The 17,882-nt window shown below is 40.5% G+C and overlaps 1 protein-coding gene, 1 long non-coding RNA gene and 1 other non-coding gene across 18 annotated transcripts in view; 1 reads left to right on the plus strand and 2 right to left on the minus strand.

The window, feature by feature from the left end:
- Nucleotides 1-17,185, minus strand: part of LOC123386719 — a 35,416-nt gene extending 18,231 nt beyond the window's left edge. Inside the window, exons 1-2 of the long non-coding RNA XR_006601068.1 lie at nucleotides 17,000-17,185; nucleotides 15,244-15,309 (exon numbers count right to left, since the gene is read on the minus strand). This is a non-coding gene — a long non-coding RNA (uncharacterized LOC123386719). The remainder of the gene's footprint in view (nucleotides 1-15,243; nucleotides 15,310-16,999) is intronic.
- LOC111561429 overlaps nucleotides 1-17,882 on the plus strand; it is a 263,855-nt gene that overhangs the window by 109,341 nt on the left and 136,632 nt on the right. The gene's annotated exons all lie outside the window — the stretch shown is intronic.
- On the minus strand, nucleotides 878-962 carry TRNAR-UCG. The gene has a single exon. It is a non-coding gene; the product is annotated as a tRNA-Arg (tRNA).

The following is a 17,882-nucleotide window of genomic DNA, read 5'->3' on the forward strand; positions in this document are numbered from 1 at the left end:
CTCGATTACTTAACTCTTAGCTTTCTCTAACAGAATCTGACCTATCTAGCTTTTTCACTGCCCAATATCCTTGCTTCAGAGTAGGTTTTTCACGCTGAATGCTATGCACACAGTAAGCAGGTCCTCAGTACGTTTGTTCCACAAATTGATGTTTTCCCCTCATTCTTACCCTCTTCTCCTTCCTCTCTTTTTTCCTGTTTTATCTTGATTATAGATTTGGAGAGACCAACTGAGGGAAGCACGGAAGCTAAACATTCTGGGTAGCGAATGAGTGCCTTCCTTACATAAGCAAGGAGGAAAAAGTTGGCTGCTTTTGTGCCCGTTGCTTTCTTTGAAGCTCTAGGTTTAAGGAAGTGGGTAGAGGAGGTGGGTTAATTTCAGACTGTTGCCAGCAGACTGTCACTCCCCCAACATGCCAGCTGCTCCCCAGAGTGAGCATGTGTTATTTCTGAACATCAGAGGGACTTAGTCACCAATTCTAAAGTCTAAATTCATCTAATATTTGAATGAATGCTAATACCTGTTAGCCATTATAGCAACATAAACATGTGTACACACAGTCACATGCCCGCATGTGCGCACACAAAGCTGAATGTACCTTAAATGCTAGCGGCTATGACTTACGATACTCTATCACCTCACAAGTAGTCACCATAGTAATTACAGGGACAAAGCAACATAACGATGGTAAGTGGTGTTGTCAAGAGAATCTTGCCTTTCTGCTAAACCATTTTATTTATTTTTTTTATTAAATTTTTTTGTTTAACGTTTATTTATTTTTGGGACAGAGAGAGACAGAGCATGAACGGGGGAGGGGCAGAGAGAGAGGGAGACACAGAATCGGAAGCAGGCTCCAGGCTCTGAGCCATCAGCCCAGAGCCTGACGCGGGGCTCGAACCCACGGACCGCGAGATCGTGACCTGAGCCGAAGTCAGACGCTCAACCGACTGAGCCACCCAGGCGCCCCTCTGCTAAACCATTTTAAATAAGCACATGCTATATGTCTCCTCACTACACAAATAAAACTTAATACTGTCCCTCCACCATTCCTTCCTCTCGAATTCAACTGTACCCTCTAAACCTTCTAATAATATAGAAATTCTAATATCTGATATAGATACTAGTGACATTGCTGCTGCTAATGGAATTTGATGTATTTTGGAGAAATTGCCAGGTATTCTAAGTTGTGTGTTTGTTTGCTTGTTTGTTTGTTTTTATATATACTAGGTCATTTTACTTTTATAATAGTCCTAGGAGGCAGTTACTATTATTTCCTACATTTTATTCTCTTTTCCTTCTTCCCACTTCCTCTGGAGTCACAAGGCTAGCAAGTCACGGAGTCAGGGCTAAAGCTAGGGCCTGCCACACTGCAGGAGGACGCACAGCCACAGTTTACCCTAGGGCCATAAGTCATGTCCGTGGCATAGTGTCCTTTGGGCATCTGCACATAGTGAATGTCCTCAGTGACCAAAGCATGGGTAAATGTGGCTGCGGGAGAGTTTGGTGGACAAACAGTGCTGTAACTCCCAATCTTGCTTCTGGTTGTAACTAGATAGCATGGCATAGGAATTCTGACTCCCTGCCTTAGGCTGCAGAATTTCTCTTTTTTAATGCCAGGCATTCTCAACAGAGGCTTTTAGACAAGCTGCATTGACAATAATCTTTGCTCAGTGGTAAGGAAAGCTGAATTTCCCATTTGGAGAGAACAGACAATCTGTGACAGTTAAGTTTTTCACTGTTGGACCAAGAAAAGTTAAAACTTATTTGTGACTTTCTTCATTTCTTCCTTTCATCCTCCCTCTCCCTCTCCCTTCCACTCTCTCTCTCTTTCTCTCTGAAGGTTTGGCTGCCATATTATCTGGAGCAAAGCATCAGGTTAAATGACCTTGTAGAGTCCTTTCTGGCCTATGATTTTAGGAATTAGTGGCAACTTTCTGGAGAATTTGCCAAATCAGCAAAGAAAGCAATACTCCTTTCTTGCTTTGTTTGCTACCATTCCCTGCCATGGCCTCTGTCACCACCTTTCCTGCTCTCCTACTCTTTTTAAAGCAACAAGTCATGCTTTATCACAGCAGCGATCTATTTTCATTTCAACGTCAGCATGTACTGTGCCCTCCACCCACAAGATCTCAGCCTCCCTTAGGCTACGCTTCTGTGGACCCTCTCCCTGGCCCTCTGGAATGTGTCTCAAACTGGATATTGGGTCCTTGAGTTCTGTAAGATTCTTTAAACTTAGTATTTTTATTTCTTATGAAAATCTGAAACTTTTTTTTTAGCCAGATAAAAGCCCCAAACTCTTTTTCACAAAGATAATTCATTATTAAGAGACATTTTCATCAGGTTCATAAATCAGTGTTCCTCAAATCTGAATCCTGGAATCCTTATAGTCCACAGACACAGATGACCCCTCCTGAGGTCTTCCTTTGTCCCCTGTTGCACCAGCTCCTTGCCCTGTTGTGTGGTCTGTCTGATAATACTGTCCCTTTCCTTGTAAAAAAGAGGTTTTTTCCTGCAGCCCCAAACTTCTCCCCCTACATTAATCACTTTCTGAGTCCTTCTCTATTTCACATATCCTTGTCATTTTCTGAGCCTCCCCTTCCTTCACCTTTCTCTATGACCTGACCTTTCCCCTCTACTCCTGGCAATTCCATTTCTGTGTACAGCTTTAAGGTTATTATTTGGCAAGGAATGGAAGAGCAGAGAAAGTCAGCCTGCGCTAACAAGCAGTCTGAGTAACGCAATAGTTAAAGAAATGTGATTTTCTTTTGGTGACACCGCACTGGAATTATATTGTAGGGAATTTAGTAAATCTTAAAGAAAAAGGAAATACGTAAAATGAGTAGTTCATTGTTTGAAGATGAAAATTGTTGCTAAAGATCTTCTTTAGAAGGGGGTCAGCATTTCTACAATCGTACTATTTATTTGCGTAGTGAATCCTTCAAAAAAAAGTTTAATCGATGTGTCGATTATCTTACCATAAGCTTCATAAGGTCCATTAGTGTTGTTGTAAATGGCAAAATTTCATCCCTGTCTATGGCTGAGTAATATTACATATATCCATTATATATGTGATATATATATCACATTATATATATGTTATCACATTTTCTTTATCCGCTCATCTATGGATGAACACTTAGGTTGCTTCCATATTTTGGCTATTGTAAATAATGCTACAATAAACATAAGGGTGCAAATATCTTTTTGAATTGGTGCTTTTGTTTTCTTTGGGTAAATATCCAGTGGTGAAATTGCTGGATCATATGGTATTTATATTTTTAATTTTTTGAGGAACCTTTATACTGTTTTTCAGAATGGCTATACCAATTTACGTTCTCATCAACAGTGCAGGAGGGTTCCCTTTCTCCACATCTTTGCCAATCCTGTTGTTTCTTGTGTTGTTGATTTTAGCCATTCTGACAGTTGTGAGGTGATACCTCACTGTGGTTTTGATGTGTATTACCCTGATGATCAGTGATATTGAGCATCTTTTCATATGTCTGTTGGGCATCTGGATGTCTGGAAAAATGTCTATTCATGTCCTCTTCCCATTTTTTTTTTTTAATTTATTTTTTTGGGACAGAGAGAGACAGAGCATGAACGGGGGAGGGGCAGAGAGAGAGGGAGACACAGAATCGGAAACAGGCTCCAGGCTCCGAGCCATCAGCCCAGAGCCTGACGCGGGGCTCGAACTCCCGGACCGCGAGATCGTGACCTGGCTGAAGTCGGGCGCTTAACCGACTGCGCCACCCAGGCGCCCCACCTCTTCCCATTTTTAATGGGATTATTTGTTTTGGGGGGAGTTGAGTTGTAAGAGTTCTTTATATATTTTGGATATTAACCTCTTATCAGGTATTTCATTTGCAAATATCTTCTTCCATTCAGTACGTTGCCTTTTTGTTTAATTGATGATTTCTTTTGCTGTACAAAAGGTCTATATTTTAGTAGAGTCCCAATAGTTTAGTTTTGCTTTTGTTTTTCTTGCCTGAGGAGGTATATCTAGAAAAATGTTGCTAAGGCCAATGTCAAAGAAATTACTGCCCATAATCTCTTCTACGAACTTTATGGTTTCAGGTCTCATATTTAGGTCCTTTAATCCATTTGAGCCTATTTTTATGTATGGTACAAGAAAGCGGTATAGTTTCATTATTTTGCAAGTATCTGTCCAATTTTCCTGGCACCATTTGTTGAAGAGACTGACTTTTCCCCATTGTATGTTCTTGCCTCCTTTGTCGTAGATTAATTGACTGTAGATTAATTTCTTCACATCTTCTATCAGTTTTTGCTCTAAGCTATCTATTCAAGGATGTGTATGTGGCAAACAAGCTTACAAATATAGTATCTGCTTGTAGGACATAAGGTAGATTTGTTTCCTGATCAGTTTAATAAATATAGTATCTCCCTCTGAGGTAAAGGATAGGCAGGTTTGGTAGTTGTCCCATTTAAAAGATTGGGGTTTCGTGGGGCATCTGGGTAGCTCAGTCAGTTGAGTGTCTGATTCTTGATTTCAGCTTGGGTCATGATCCCAGGGTCATGGGATTGAGCCTTGCGTTCGGCTCTGTGCTGACTCTGGAGCCTGCTGAGGATTGTCTCCTTCCCTCTCTTTCTGCCCCACTCCCCTATTTGCATGAGCGTGCTCTCTCTCTCTAAAATAAAAATAAAAAAATAAGACAAAAGGTTAGGGTTTCCTGTGGGAGGTGATATAAGTGAAATAGGTGATGGGGATTAAAGAGCACACTTGTCATGATGAGTACTGTGTAATGTATAGAATTGTTGAATCACTATATTGTACACTTGAAACTAAGTGTATGTTAACAATACTGGAATTAAAATAAAAAAACTTAATAATAAAAAAAGAGAGATTTCCTGAGTTTAGAGTTCCTAATCTGTGGCATAAACCCACTGTGTTTTCTGCATCACCTGGTGGGATTTGTGGAGCAAGGAAAATCAATTTGAACATGAAGCTCATGCTAGCTACTGTACCATGAGTAATAACATTCCAGTCCTTGACCCAGGGGTCTTGTGTCTTCTGCCAGAATCTCTGAACCTGTGGCAAGTTAACTTGTTATCTTGCAAGTAGGATAAAAATCTCAGACCCTTCACACTGAGAAACAGACTCTGAGAAGGAGATTTGCATGCACAAAGCCCATGGGGAATGCCCTTGAGATCAGCACCACTGTGAGAAGGAGGGAAGGTGGGCTGGGCTGAGGGAGAAGTTAAGCTTTTGGACTGTAGTACAGTTAGAGCAGAAGCCCCAGTCAATTCTACAGGCAGTTCTAAAGCCAGGATGGACTTTCAGAGTTGTTCCCAATTGCAGTGAAGGGCTTTGAACTTTATCCTGTTTGCACAGACAAGTCTTTGGATTTGGGCTGCTCCCAGGAAGGAGGCTTGACCTGGGGTGAATCAGCCCACTTAGCTGGGGGCAAGTGCAGGAGATGGACTCTGCTGAGAGCTCTCAGCTGCCATGAGTCCTAGGGGCTAACGGAATGGGTGTAGGCAGGACAGCTTGGAGTTTCCTTTAATTCATCTCTTTCCTTTTTTTTTTTTAAGTTTATTTATTTATTTTTGAGAGAGGGAGAGACAGCAAGCACTCAAGCAGGGGAGGGGCAGAGAGGGAGGGAGGGAGGGAGAGAGAGAGAGAGAGAGAGAGAGAGAGAGAGAGAGAGAGATGCAGAGCTTGGTCCCACCAACCCCAAGATCATGCATGACCTGAGCCAAAATCAAGAGCTGGACACTTACCCGTCTGAGCCACCCAGGTGCTCCCTTCTCTCTCCTTATAAAGAAAGTTTCCAGACATCAGATTCTGCTTCTGTTTCCTCAGGAGTGTCCTTTATGGGTATTCTTTCCACTCCTCTTCCCTATCTTTCCCTTGGCACAGACTCCTGAGTGAGTGACAGGTTGCCTTTCAGTCTGAGCCACCAGAGGAGGCTAGAGACCTCTTCAGTTTTTTTTTTCCCCTGACCCGCCTGATACAGCTTCTTCCTTGTCCATTTGAACACAAAGATTCTTCCAGAACTTGAGTTTTACTGAGCTATTTTTTCTCATTTTCAGCCTTCCATCCAAGAACGCTGAAGTTTCTCTTTTGCTTGCTAAGATCATGTAGCTACTCTGGCTTTAAACAGGTATTTGCAAACACCATCTATGGCCTAGGGATTGTGCTAGGCACTTTGGATATAACAGATGGAAATACCTTCTGGTTTGCTCAGGAACAGTTCATTGAACTCAGAGCTCAATTCAATCAGCAGACACTGGTAGAGTTCCTACTTTGTGCAGGGTCTCCCTGAGACTTTGGGACAGTGTAGTTAGAATGCTTATTTAGCTGCAAGAAACAGAGACCTGACTCAAAGTGACTTTAAAACTAAGACACCTATGAGGCCGACTGGGACTGCTGAGGTATAGCACTGGTTTCCTGAATTTAGAAAATCCCTCAGTCCTGGCCTGAGATGGGGCCTACCAGGCATGGTGCTTTTTTCTCAGTGGTGGGAGGTATAAGGTATTATGATTTGACCTCAGTTTTAGGCGGGATGTCTTGGCATGTCCCAGAGCATGGGACCCCTAAAATCTTCACAGCTGGAGCATGACCCTGTATCTTAGAGTTTTTCCTCCCATCCTCTGGAATTCAGTACTTTAAGAATGCCTCCAATATACTTGCTGCTTCTTGCCCATCCAGTCAAATTGATATGATATCATTAATATAGTAGACCAGCATGATATTCTGAACATTGTATGGTGGAACTCAGGACACTCTTAGAGCTCTCTTCAAAAATCCTTAAAAAAAAGAACCCTCTTCTTTAATTTCCAGATTCTGATCCTTTTATACACAAAACTTGAGTGAAGAGCTTATGTGTCATCAAAGTGGTTTTTAGACACCTACTTTGAAATATCAGTGTGGGCCTAACTTCAGAATATGGTGTCTGCTGTCTTCATGCTGCAGCTAAAACTAGGCTAGCAAGAGCCTTATTTTCAATACATATAAATGCCAGTTCCCTCCTTAAAAGAGTTCAGTTTTTAAAAAAATATTTATTTATTTATTTTGAAGGTGGCACAAGTAGGGGAGGGGCAGAGAGAGAGAATCCCAAGCAGGCTCTTCACTGTCAGCGCAAAGCCCAGTGTGGGGCTCGATTCCACAAACCGTGGGGTCGTGACCTGAGCTGAAATCAAGAGCCAGACAGAGCAACCCAGGTGCCCCTCATTTTTTTTTTAAATAAGAATAAACTTTTATCCATTACCATTGAAAATAGGATCTCATAAATTGTGTTTTAACCAGATTTAAAAAGTAACATTTCTGTTTATCTCAGTCCTTTGTATAAATTTTAAACCTGGCACAGGAGGCGTATTTACCACTCAGAGAAACCGAAGGGACACTTTAGTACATTGCAACCAGGGGATGGCAATGCTTTGGTCACAACCATGGGATTCCAATAAAAAGATATGCTCTAGGCATGGTTTACCTGAGGCTGAGCTCAAAAACCTCTCTGTTCTTTTTTTTTGAAATAAAATTTAATTCAATTTCTTTTTTTTTTATATTTGAAATAAAGTTCAAGCTCCCTCCCATGGCTTTCAGTGCACTGCCTTTCAATGCACTGCCTTTCAAACCCCTGCTCACTTATGCAACCTCAGTTCATGTCACTGCCCTCGTTGTGAATTGCATTTAGCCACAAGGCATTTCATTTCCCCAAATGAAGCACATTTCCTTCTCACCTATGGGTCTTTGCCTCTGCTGCTTCCTCAGAGTGGAAGGCTCTTCCATCAGCTATCACATAGCTGCCTCGTTCTCATCCTTCAGGTCTCAGCTTGACAGTTTAAATATCACTTCTTCAGGGAATTCTTCTCTGTTGACTTCCTTGAAAGTGAGTCAACTCCCACCTGTCTTGTCCTTCTCTATTACAGCAACCAGTATGTGAGCTTCATAGGACCTACCATAGCTTGTAATTGTTTCTCATCTGACCCTCCACTGTACTGTCTGCTCCATGGGAGTGGGGACCATTTCTGTGTCTTGCCCTGTGCTACACCCAGAATCTTGTCTATTACCCTATGCGTTCATTTTCCAGGGCTTCCGTAACAAAGTACCACAAAGTACTTTTGTAACAAAATCTGGGGGGCTTAAAGACCAAAAATTGATTCCCTCACAATTCTGGAGGCTAAAAGTCCAAGACCAAAGTGTTGGTGGGATAGGTTTCTTCTGAGGCTTTCTCTTTGACTTGTGGATGGCCGTCTTCTCCCTGTGTCTTCCCATGGTCTTCCCTCCATGCATATCAGTCCTATTCTCCTCCTCTTATAAAGATACCAGTCATATTGGATTAGGGCCTACCCTAATGGCCTCATTTTAATTTAATTAACTGTTTAAATACCTTATCTCTAAATACAGTCACATCCTGAGGTACTAGAAGTTAGGACTTCAACATATGACTTTTAGGGGACACAATTCAGGCTATAAAACCCTGGCACACAGTGGACATTGCATAAGTGTCACTGAATGAATAAATGACTTCATAATCATCATAGTTCAAATACTGTAAAACAGAAAGGAAGCTTGATACTTATCTGAGTGTCCTGCTATTAGAGATGCTGGAGTGAGTGTTTAGATTGGCCAGTGGCATCTGTTTTTCTCTAATCTCCAGAGGTGCTTCTTGTGCATAATCTTGAGTATCACTCTTGAGTATCACAGATCCATTCCAATCCCTCTGACTTTGACAAACAAACAAACAAAACTACAAAGCTTAGGGACTTGTCCAAGATCATACAACTAAGGAGTTGCAGATTTAGTATGTAAAACGAAATGCCTGGCCTACTATGCTGTTTCCAATGCCTTACATTTATAAAGAGCCACATTTTCCTGGCTAATGCTAAAATTATCCACAATTTAGACTTTAAGTTATGTGGGAAATTGAAGTCAGCACTCAAGGAGCACATCACTGTTCCTTCATTGGCCTAGGTCAATGGTTTGCAAAACAGGTATACTTGTTCAGTGGAGAAGCAAGTGTTAGCAAACCTCCTCCCTTTGTAACAAATTTGTGTTATATGTAGAATACAGTGATGGTCTATAGAATAGTGTGGCAATCACCTTTCTTCTCCTCCTGGGTTGGGCAGAGTAGAGAAGAGGGCTAGCCTTTGCTTTTGAGAGTATGTGGCAACATCTGAGAAGCCTTGAAAGCTGATGGTCACCTGCATACGATCCCAAATGACCACACTCCTTATTTCTATAAATCTCCATGATTCCACCACTGGTAGAAGAAAGGAAAAGGAGGAAGACATGATGACAATGCCCAGATAAATATTACCAGGGAGGCTATGTGTGCTGTCCTCTAAATTGGGAGTCTGCAGAGTTTGTACCCCCTTGTTCAGTCTCCCATTGTGAGCCCCTGTGATATCTAATGTGGGGAGCACAGGAATCGCCTTAAGTTAGGATGCCACTGGTACTCATTTTCTGGACTTTGAGGCCTCCTCAATCTGTGAGCCTGTCATTGAAGAGGGTGAGAGCTTCTGTAGCAGTGTCCGTAGAGGTGAATGAGGACAAACCGCTCAATGACCGCCTTCTATCATGCTAAGAAAGCTTTCGCCTACCGTTTTGTTTCTGGCTGGCCATGGGTAAATTGTTGGAGTCAAGACATTACTGAAATAGCCTCTCCCCCTCTGAGCAAGGCTGTGTTGATGAGTGGGGAGGTGGGTGGGAGATATCTCACCCTATTTGTTTTGTGTTTTTTCTTGTTCTAAACTATATTATATGGTGGACTGAATGTTTTGATTACTGCTGATTCTGAGGTACTTGTGCCAGCCCTAAATTAGAGAGTCCTAATTGTTTTCTGATACAAACCGGCAGTTGGTATTGATTGTGATTACAGCTAGGGAGTTTGGGACTTTGGTTATTGATCAGCTCTGAACTCAGAGAACCTGTCTGCAGTGGAGAAACACAGGGATGGTCAGATCTCCTAATCCTTGCCTGCCTTTACCTCCCATCTCAGATTTCAAAGGGAATCTGTGGAGTAGAACATCCTCCAGGCAAACACCCATACTTTAGTGCTAGTGCTAGGAGATTTGCAAAATAGATAAAATGTTCACTTGTGTTTCTAGGATTATTTTGGGAAAAGGTTTAATTTATCATCATTTTGGTCCATCCAAGAATACTGGTGCATATTCACTAATCTACAACTTTTAAGTTAAAAAAAAAATAGATTGAATCAGTACTTTTAAAATTATCTATGTATCATCATTTAAAAATATCTTTGTTTTCAATAACATGATTTTGATCTCAGTTTTTTCTTTTTTGTTTTTTGTTTTTTGCATCATTTCTGGTGAATAATCCATTTGCTGGAAACTTGAGTTATAACAGATGGCATGAAATAGAAATGTTACCTCTGTAATTTAAAATCCATTTTCTTTCATTCCAGTTTATTTTTGAGGTATCTGCCTTGCAATCTCAGACTATGTAAATGTGTTTGTGACTTGGGTAAGAAATGTGCCGCTGACTGGCATAACTGAATTGTAGAATATATTTCCTTCTCCTTTTTCATCTTTATTAATTAGGGCTGTGTCTAGACTGTGAACTGGCACTGCCCATTTTGTGTTGCAGAGATCTATCTGATATCAGGAGGGACCATTAATAAGTCACAGACCAGACTGGCTTGAGTACTCTGGTCCATTAAAAACATCTTAGGGCCAGATAAACCCTGACCTCCCTAACAAAATGTGATTACCTGTTTCTTACTGCTTTACTTGCTCTCCAGATTCCTAAACTTAGGGCTGCGTTCCCAAGTGAGAACTCTTACTTGCGTTTTGTGACATTTGGCTTCTTTGATTCCTTAAACTTGATTTTGGCCTTGCACTAGAACTCCACCCTTTACCTCAGGGGCTAAAGAGATCCATTTCTTCTCTGGCATTATGTATCTTCATGTACCCCTGGTTTAGGCCTTGCTATGTTTTTTGTTTTTTAATGTTTATTTGTTTTTGAGAGAAGGAGAAAGAGCATGAGCAGGAGAGGGACAGAGAGAGAGACACACACACAGTACCTGAAGCATACTCCAGGCTCTAAGAGGTCAGCACAGAGCCTGATGTAGGGCTTGAACCCACAAACCGTGAGATCATTACCTTAGCTAAAGTCAGACGCTTAACAGACTGAGCCACCCAGGTCCCCCTAGGCCTTGCTATGTTTTAGGTCATATCAGTCACTACCCTATCAATTGACCCATTTGATGGGAAAATTTATAAAAGAGGCACTCAGGTGGAATTGTAGTGAGTTGTCTTGGGTAGCTGACATCTTTCAGGGAGAGTTCCATAGAGAGTGATTATTTTAAATCTGTCCTGTAACTAGTCCATCTTCTTTTTATTCCATTCAAATAATGTTTGTATTATTCTTCAGTGTGCTGATTTCTAGTTAGCACATCACATCTACTTTTATCCTCGGGTGTATTATGGACTCCTTATGTGACCTAGGTAGAGTTAGACATATGTATAATTATTCTCTTCTCTTCTGAAACAAGCTGGGGGGAAAAACCTGTACTTTTTTGATGTATCTAGCAAGATACTTTCTCTTAGGGGGAGAATTATGTTTGGAGAAATACCTAGATAAGCACTTGGGGTAGAAGGTGAGGCACCAAAGGTATGTGTCAGCTGGTGACAGAACTTGAGGAAAGATGGCAGACCAACATGAATGAGGAGAGGACTGTATTTGTCATTTTCATGAGAAAAGAGGTGATAAAGAAGAGAAGGATAGAAGGATAGGTACATGGACTCTGAGAGGGTTAAGGAACAAAAGGTGAACCTTTCCGGTAAGATGACCACAAAAATTTGGGGGAGTAGGAGTGATTAATAGAGGTTTTTAGGTGACTTTCTTGTCCCATCTTCAATCTGAACCCTTCCTAGGAATCCCAGATATAAAAAAAAAAAATAAGAATGTTTTGGGTAAGGGGTGCCTGGGTGGCTCAGTTACTTGAGCATCTGACTCTTGATTTAGGCTCAAGTCATGATCCCAGGGTCATCGAACTGAGACCTGGGCTGGGCTCCATGCTGAGCGTGGAGCCTGCTTGGGATTCTCTCTTTGCTTTCTCTCTATCTGCCCCTTCCCCATTCACACTCCCTCTTCCTCTCAGAAGAAATAAATAAACTTTAAACAAAAAGGATGTTTTGGGTAAGAATACATGGGTTTTTAAGCAGGTGAGTTGATTTCATGATTAAGTTGATTATGTTGAGGTGTCAGGTGAAGGAAATTCTCCTGAGATGGAAGAAAACACACCAGGGATTCTCAGACCCAGTTATCTTGCAGAAGTATTGGAGTTCTGAAGGCTAGAGAACTGTATGAGATGAGTCAGTTTTACTCAGATCTCAAGAGGCTAAAGATTCCATCTAATATTTAGATTATACCCATATGTGGCCTGGATATTGGGTAAGAGGCTCAAGCTTCTGAGTAATAATAGCCTTTGGGCCAAAAAAATCAGGAAGATGTTGATCTCTGGAAACTTTCAATTGCCAATTGATTAGTGTTAATCAAGGAACAGAAGAGTACTAGGAAAGGCTCCTGGGGAGTCATCTCTGCCTACAAGGGAGAAAATTTGGCTGATTGCATTTATTCCACCTGATACTGTATTCTTTATGATCATGGGTTGGAGAGAGGGGATGGTGAGGATGGGTCTTGAAATGCACTGGAAAAGAATGCAGAGGTTTAGCTGAATAAAGCTGCTCTTTAACTCTAGATTTGGAATAGATATGTTGAATTATCTGTTTTCATGAGACAAATGTGCCATCATGAGGTCTGTAAAATTTTCAAGATTCTGTGGGTATGACTAACTTTTAACAGTGAGATTTATTTTTACTTATTTATTATTTTTAAGCTTATTTATTTATTTTGAGACAGAGAGAGAGCACACTCATGAGCAGGACAGGGGCAGAGAGAGAGAGGTGGAGGGAGAGAATCACAAGCAGGCTCCATGCTGTCAGTGCAGAGTCGGACATAGGTCTCAATTGCATGAACCCTGAGATCACGACTTGAGCCAAAATCAAGAGTCAGACGCTTGACTGAGCCACTCAGGTACCCCCGAACAGTGAGATTTAATTCAGGAAATTTACTTCACACCTGCCATGCAAAAAACACAGTGAAAAAACTCTGAAAGTACATAAGATAGAGTAAAAGAGACATTCTTGCTGGGGAGACCAGACATATCACCAAGGAGAACAAGGATTTTGGGTCTATGAATGGCAACTAGTCTAGTTGAGTGTGTGTTAAGGGAAATTGTGGAAGATAAGCCATAAGGGAGGCAGAATTATTAACTTTATCTTTAGAATTCTGTTTTGAGATGTCAATTTTTATTTACAGCTCAGTTGTCTACTTGCATTCCTCTTTTATTCAAAGAAAAAGAAAAACTGAATCAACACAGTGTTATGGAGTAAAATCTTGTGGGGAGAATTGTTGAAGAGGTTTACATAAACACACATATATTTTTTAATCTTTAAATCGTTTTTATTTTTACTTTTTTGTTTTTATTATTTATTATTTTTATTTTTTATTTTAGAGAGAGAACATGAGGTGGGGGGGGAGAGGGGCAGAGGGAGAAAGAAAGAGAATCCCAAGCAGGCCCCACACCCAGCACAGAGCTGGACACAGGGCTTGATCCCACAATCCTGGGATCATGACCTGAGCCAAAATAAGAATCAGTTGTTCAACCAACTGAGCCACCCAGGCACCCCATAAATTTTAAAACATTTTTTTAAATGGAATAATGTTGACATATAGTATTAGTTTCAGGTCTACAATTATGTATGCTACAAAATGCTCTCCATAATAAATGTAATTACTATATAAAATTATTACAATAATATTGATTATATTACTTATGCTGTACCTTTCATCCCCGTGACTTATTTATTTTATAGTAGGAGGTGTGTACCTCCTAATCCCCTTCACCTATTTCATCCATACTCCCACCTCCTGTCTGCTGTAAGCACCAGTTTGTTCTGTACATTTATGAGTCTGTTTCTATTTTCATTATTGTTGTTTGTATGTTAGTTCATTTGTTTTGTTTTTTAGATTCCACATGTAAGTTTTCATTTCTTTCTGTCTGACTTCTTTCATTTAGCATAATACCCTCTAGGTCCATCCATATTGTTGCAAGTGGCAAGATCTCACTCTTTTTTATGGCTGAGTAATACTCCATTGTATATATATCCCATATTTTTATCCATTCATCTATGGATGGACACTGAAGTTGAAGTAGTGTTTTTGTTTTCCTCACTTAGATACCAGTGTAGCACTACTGGCTCATGTGGTATTTCTATTTTTGTTTTTTTTGTGGCATCTTCATACTATTTTCCACGGCGTCTGTACCAATTTATATTCCCACCAATAGTGCAAGAGGGTTCTCTTTCCTACACTTCCCACCAACCCTTGATATATCTTGTCTTTTTGATTATAGCCATTCTAACAAGTGTGAGGCGATATCTCATTGTGGTTTTGTTTTGCATTTCCCTGATGATAAGTGATGTTGAGCATCCTTTCATGTATCTGTTGACCCTCTGTATGTCTTCTTTGGAAAATGTCTCTTCAGGTCTTCTGCCCATTTTTTATGGGATTATTTGTATTTTTTTGAGTATTGAGTTGTATGAGTTCTTTACATATTTTGGACATTAATCCCATATTGGATATATCATTTGCAAATATCTTCTCCCATTCAGTAGGTTACCTTTTTGTTTTGTTGATGGTTTCCTTTGCTGTGCAACTTAGGAATTTTATGGTGTCAGGTTTACATTTAGGTCTTTAATCCATTTGGAGTTTATTTTTGTGTATGATATAAGAAAATGGTCCAGTTTTATTCTTTTGTGTGTAACTGCTCAGTTATCCCAATATCACTTACTGAAGAGACTACATTTTCCTCACTGTATATTCTTGTCTCCTTTGCTATAGATTAATTGACCATGTAAACATGGGTTTATTTCTGGGCTCTCTATTATTTTCCATCAATCTATGTACTTATTTTTGTGTCAGTATCATACTGTTTTGATCACCCACATATATGTTTAAAGCACAAATTACACGTGATAGCACAAGAGCAAATTTGTGTCTTTCACACTTACAGGATGGATATTTGATAGTTTTGATATACTTTGGTACGTTTTCAGAAGGTTAGGCAGAGATGGACTCCCTCCCTACCCCAATTCAGATGATTAAATTTCTGCCTATAAAATAATATTTTTTTAGCTAGAGTATTTTGTTTGCTTGAAACACATCTTTGGAAGGCAAGGAGAATACTAGTTCACCTTTGGGAGCCTTGAGATACTTCTTATCTGGATTACGTAGAATCAGGGATCTCAGAGGCCACAGTCCTGAAAAAGAGAGACCGTGGGTAGGCTTAAGTCAATGAAATATCCCAGCAACTCTGGGTGTTTTATGACTTCTCACTGTCTTTGTGCAAATTGATCAGAACTGCCCTCTGTCCATAATGTCAAGAATGAAGTTGTCCTCTGTACATGTGAGCAGTAACATGGAACTTAAAACCCCCACAAGTGATCCATCTGTCTGTACAATTTAATGACTTGACTTTTTGTGTCCCTTCCAAGGTTGAGCCATCGCTTCTGGGACTTAGATTCTAGGAGAACATGGTTCCCATCTATCATCTTACCTGTAGGCAGACATAGTTATAGATAGAGCTAATGTCTATGATGTAAGAACCAATTTTAACAAATCTACCTCTTAAATTACTCTTTGTGGTCTGGCTATGATGAATAACTTTTTGTTACCTAAAGACAGTAGATCTTAGTCAGAATTATTATTCTCATAAATTCCTGAGTTGGCTAGATCCTGATAATAAATACAACATGGAGTTCACTTTTGCAAATGAAATTTTAGTCCTGGGGCACCTGGGTGGCTCAGCGGGTTGAGCATTGACTCTTGATTTCAGCTCAGGTCATGATCTCACCGTTACGAGATTAAGCCCTGTGTTGGGCTCTGCACTGACAGCATGGAGCCTGCTTGGGATCCCCTCTCTCTCTCACTCTCTTTCTCTCTCTCTCCCTCCCCAGCTCACACGTACTCTGTGTCTCACAAAATAAATAAATGAATTTTTAAAAAAAGAAATTTTAGTCCTATGTCTTACTGATGAGCAAAAATGATTGCAGATAATCCCAACACTTCAAATGATTATCAATAACTTGAGCTAAGCATGACCCTGCTTCAAAATGTGTCCTTGGAATTCTGCTTTCAGCCTCACTTTGGGCTTTTGCCCTTCCATATCATATTACAATCATGAAAGAACACGAATTCCTTTATATTAAAGGACTCTTGAATGTTTCTGGATTCTCTAATGATGTTGAATGTTTTTACCCCAAAATTTGACCATAAAACAAGGCAAAGTTTTCTTCTATTTTTTTTCTTTGCTTCCACCCAGGAGCTACTGGTAGTGATCATATGAGAACAAAGGCTCTTGGTGTATAAAAACCCTCAAATGCCAAGCTTCTGGCTGCTCGTCCTCTGCTGGAGTCCTTGTCCTTATCCTCTGGGGCAAATCATGTAGTAATTAATCAGTTTGATTAATACATGCATTAAGAAATGAGTACCCATGTTGCCAAATAAACTGGAAAAAGAAATAGCAGCTCCTTTGCTGGCTGTAGTGTTATATTGCTTGGGATAGAATTTTAAGTGCAAATGCAGATGGCTCTTAAAACAATATAAAGAGCATTTAGATCCTTGATCTGAGGCTGCAGATAAATTTTGAGGCAGAGGGGGAGTCTGGGTGGCCCAGTCCATTAAGCATCAGACTCTTGATTTCAGCTCAGGTCACGATCTCACAGTTCGTGAATTCTAGCCCTGCATTGGGCTCTTTGCTGACATTGCAGAACCTGCTTGGGATTCTGTCTCTCATCTCTCTTTCTGCCCTTCCTCACTCTCTCTCTCTCTCTCTCTCAAAAATAAATGAATTAAAAAATTTTTTGAGGCAGAGTATCGAAGAGTGGTCTCCAGACAGCCAATCCGATTTGTCTCCAGTCTCCCAGCTGACATTCTAAGGTGGCTCTCTACCTCATTCAGTAAGCTCAGAGTTCTTCACAGCATCCTGGAAAAAGGTGACTGCATGCCTTTCTGTGTTATTTCATTTCTTAAAAATGTTTTGAAAGCTATAAAGCTCTCTAATATATTATTATGCCATATGTAGTAGGTTGAATAGTGTCCCACAAATTCACATCCATCTGGGACCTCACCTTGTGATCTTACTTGGAATTAGAATTTTCACAGATGTAATTAGTTAAAATGAGGTCATAGTGGATTAGGGTGTGTCCTAAATCCAGTGACTGATGTTCTTATAAGAGGACACTCATATACAGGGGCAAACAAGAAAGAAGGCTATATAAGGCCTTGGAGTGATGCAGCCTTAACCCAAGGAATGCCAAGGATTGCTGACCACCACCAGATGCTAGAAAAGAGGAGGGAACAAATTCTCCCTTGGAGCATCCAGAAGAAACCAATCCTGCTGACACATTGATTTCAGACTTCCAGCCTCTAGAACTGGGCGAGAATAAATTTCCATTGTTTTAAGCCACCCAGTTTCTGATAACTTGTTAAGGCAGTCCTAGGAAACTAATATACTATCCTTCAACCACTTTAAGGATGATACCACCTTGTATACTAGAAAATATATGAAGAAAAACAAACAAAAGTTGTACATGATACCCCGTGAGTGCTCAAAGGGTTTTTGTGTCTGTCTGATTTGGCTGATCATGTGTCTATTTGACCAGCTCACTTTCTTTGGTTAGGATAGGCACATGTGGCTCTGGAAGAGATACTGGGGTCATACTTGGCTTCAGAGGAAATAGTCACATATGGACATATATGGTAAGAATCTGCTTTAGTTGCAGGTAACCTAAAAATCAAATCCAGGGGCGCCTGGGTGGCGCAGTCGGTTAAG

The sequence above is a fragment of the Felis catus genome, chromosome A1 (genome assembly GCF_018350175.1).
Source record: "Felis catus isolate Fca126 chromosome A1, F.catus_Fca126_mat1.0, whole genome shotgun sequence".
NCBI classification, from domain to species: domain Eukaryota; kingdom Metazoa; phylum Chordata; class Mammalia; order Carnivora; family Felidae; genus Felis; species Felis catus.